At 50.5% G+C, this 3,286-nt stretch overlaps 1 pseudogene; it reads right to left on the bottom strand.

The window, feature by feature from the left end:
* Positions 1-940: 940 nt before the first annotated feature.
* Positions 941-3,007, bottom strand: LOC131396361 (AP-3 complex subunit beta-2-like; annotated as a pseudogene).
* Between the last annotated feature and the right edge of the window lie 279 nt (positions 3,008-3,286).

Consider the following 3,286-nt stretch of genomic DNA (forward strand, 5'->3'; position numbering starts at 1 on the left):
CATTTGTGACTCTGTCTCCTATTAGATTGTAAAGCCCTTAAGGTCAGAAATTCCTCTCTTCTTTGAGTTTCCAGAATTGTCTCTCCCCGACTGTGTCTTAGTAGGTACTCATTTGGATGATTGTTGTCAACTAGCTCCTACAGAATGAGCAGGCTCTGGAGATCTCAGTTCTTTTGCTTTTGGTCATTTCTTCTGGCACCTCAGCCCCAGTTTACCAAGGTCCTTCCTGAAGGACTGGTCCAATGAGGAAGAGCCCAGGCGAAGAGGGGGCACTGCTGAAACAACAGATATCTAAAGCATACCTTAACTGTTTTTAACTTTCCTATGCTTTAAAATCATCTCTTCTGATGATTTTTAAACATTTTTTTGATGATTTGAACACTTTTTAAATGAAGATTTCTAGGCTTACCCCCAAGAATTCTGATTCAATGTTCCTGGACTAGAGCCCAGAAATACACATTTTAATCAATTAATTAATTAATTTAATTGAGTTATAATTGACATACAACATTATTTTAGTTTCAGGTGTACAATGTAATGATCCGATATTTGTATATATTGCAAAATGATCACCACCATAACTCTAGTTAACATCTGTCATATGTAAAATATATATGTATATGTAATATTTATTATAATACATATGTGAAGGAGAAGGCATTTTATTGAGGTTTTGCTACATAAATAGTTACAGAAACCTGGGAGGACTGAAGGGAGCAGCTGGAGTCTCCCTCTGCACAGGTCGTTAAGGAACTCATGGAGAGGGGAATTGCGGGGGAGCCTGGTAATGACCAGAGGGAGACAGGACCCCCAGGATGCTATCTGGCATGAGGAGTCTGATACAAGAGAGAGAGAGAAAGAAAGAAGAGAAAGGGGCTAACTGTCCAAATGTCATAAGGGAGGGGCAGGTGGGGGCCAAAGAGATCACAGTGCTTGGGAGTCACTGGGTCAGACCCTGAACCGTGTCCTTCACCAGCATGGTGATGACCATCTTCTCACTGCTGACTGTCAGCTGGGAAGCTCCAGAGGTCAGGGAGTCCAGGGTCAGCAGGACCAGCCTTCTGCTGGTCAGCATGCTCTCTGTAAATCTGTACTCATTAGATGTCCTGCAAGGGACATGACAGAGGCTGGCAGCGGCAGTCACTTTCTGAACCGCAATGTGGTCACTCAGACAGGTGTCTAGCAACTTGAGCGTCTCTGTGATCTCATTCATGCCTGTCAGCTTTCCCTGTTCTTTCTTGAACTCATTCTCACTCATGAACACAAAGACCATCAGCTCCCCAGTGGGTGGCTGAATGGAGGCATAGAACTGTCGGGGTTGGGTGCACAGCTGGAAGTTAGCCACCTAGGCTAAGTCCCAGAAATTAATGTCCATTACAGCAGTGGCAGATTCTCCAGGTGCCAGGGACTCGATTTCAGGATGCTGATGCCAGTGGGCAGTTTAAGGGTGCCCACATGCAGGCCCTTATTAGGGGTGTCAGAGCTGTTGGAGAAGCGGATGTGCACAGTGGGGGTCCCAGGAGAAAGGCTGGCAGCTGGAGGTGTAGTCCACAGCCAGCCCCTCGCCAGCTATGAGGTGCAGCAGCTCCTGCCTTCCAACACCTGACACTGGACTCAGCAGTGAGGGCACTAGGGGGCAGTCTGTGAGGGTCAGGCCCTCCGGGTCAGCAGCCAGACTGGTGGACACAACCATGAGGGAAGACACAGGCTGGACACTTGATTCTCTAGATCAAGGAGTGAGATCTCCTTGGTTGCAGGGGCACTTTTGCCACCGGAAGGTCTTTTTTTCCCACCTGCTCCTCCTCGGATTCTTATGTCACTTTGGACTTGGATGAGCTACTGCTGGAATTGCCGCCCTCATCTGAGGCTGAGCCTTCTCCTTGTCCCTCCGGCACCTTCTTCCTCTTCTCACCTTCATCTTCACTCTGTTCACTCTCACTGCTCCTCCCTTTCTCCTCATCCTCATCCCAGTCTTCATTACCAGACTCTCAGCTGGACTCCCCGGAGCTGCTCTCACTGCTGCTCTTACTGTCCATTCCCTCTCGTCCTTGGGGTCACTGCAGACTCTGTGGGGCCTAACTCCCCCTCAGAGTCCAAGTAGAAGGGTTTCTCCTTCTTCCTCTTGTCCTGATTTGAGCACCTGGTCGGTTCAGATACCTCCATCTGCATGCAGGTGGGTCTGAGTCTTCCTCTGGCCAGTCTGGGCGCTCCTGGTAGTCTATGGAGCAGGTGGAACAGCGAGCCCAGATCCCATTGTGGTCCCATTCTTTAAAAGATGACTCCAAGTTAGGGCTGCTTTGAGCGCCAGGAAGAGCTTCTTGGCATGGCAGCTGAGGGCCCTACCCTGCTCCGAAGGGGTGATAAGCCGCTGGATGAAGTGCACTGAGTCAGGGATTGACCAGACCCAGCACATAGTAGGTCACTAGCTTGGTCTGCTTGGAGTTGGTCAGGTAGAGCCTGGCCGCCAGATTGGTGACCTGCAGCCTGACGATATTGTCCTCTGCTGTGAAGGACTTGGCCGTTTTTCTCAGGACTTCAGGTGCAATACTGGAGACACACTCACAGTGCTCGCTGAGGAGCCATAGGATACTGGCTTGGGCCACGGGCACCTGGGTGTTGTCTGTGAGCTTTTGCCAAGTGTTTGATGATCTCCTCGTGCTGTGCTGGCAGCGTCAGCTTCTTGATGACAACCACTGACTCTGCAATCACGAGCTCATCACGGTGGGACGGTAGCTGCATCAGGCCGCTGGAGCAGGTGTCGAAGACTCAGCCTATATTAGTTGCACAGCGTCCAACGGCCTGGATCGTGGCTGCCACAAAGTCCTGTCCATGCTGCGAATGTAGGTCTGGAATTCCCGTAGGATAGTAAGGATGTTAGTTTCATTCACCAGGTTGATCAGCATTTCCAGCTTTAGGATCTTGATCTGGATGGAGTTGGTGGACCCGATGTAGAAGCTCCTCAGGTAGGGCTCAAACATACCCCAATGCTTGTGGACATAGTGGCCATGTTCTACACCTCACGGTGGAGAAGACGGTTCAGAGGTACCTGGGCCCCTCGCCTGGGGAAAGGGGCAGCAGGTGGAGGAGAGGGAGGTGGGCCAACTAGGAGAGAGAAGAGGATGAGTGGGAGGACAGCACCAGCAGGAGGAGGGCATCAGTGAGAGGAGGGCAGGACTGATGTCAATGCAAGAACAGGTGGGCTAGGGTGGGGACAGTGGAGGGGCTGTGACATGCCCAGGGTCCCAAAGAAGGCTTTTTTATCTTATTTTTTGAGAGCCCAAAATAT

This window comes from Diceros bicornis, chromosome 32 (assembly GCF_020826845.1).
Source record: "Diceros bicornis minor isolate mBicDic1 chromosome 32, mDicBic1.mat.cur, whole genome shotgun sequence".
Classification (NCBI taxonomy): Eukaryota; Metazoa; Chordata; class Mammalia; order Perissodactyla; family Rhinocerotidae; genus Diceros; species Diceros bicornis.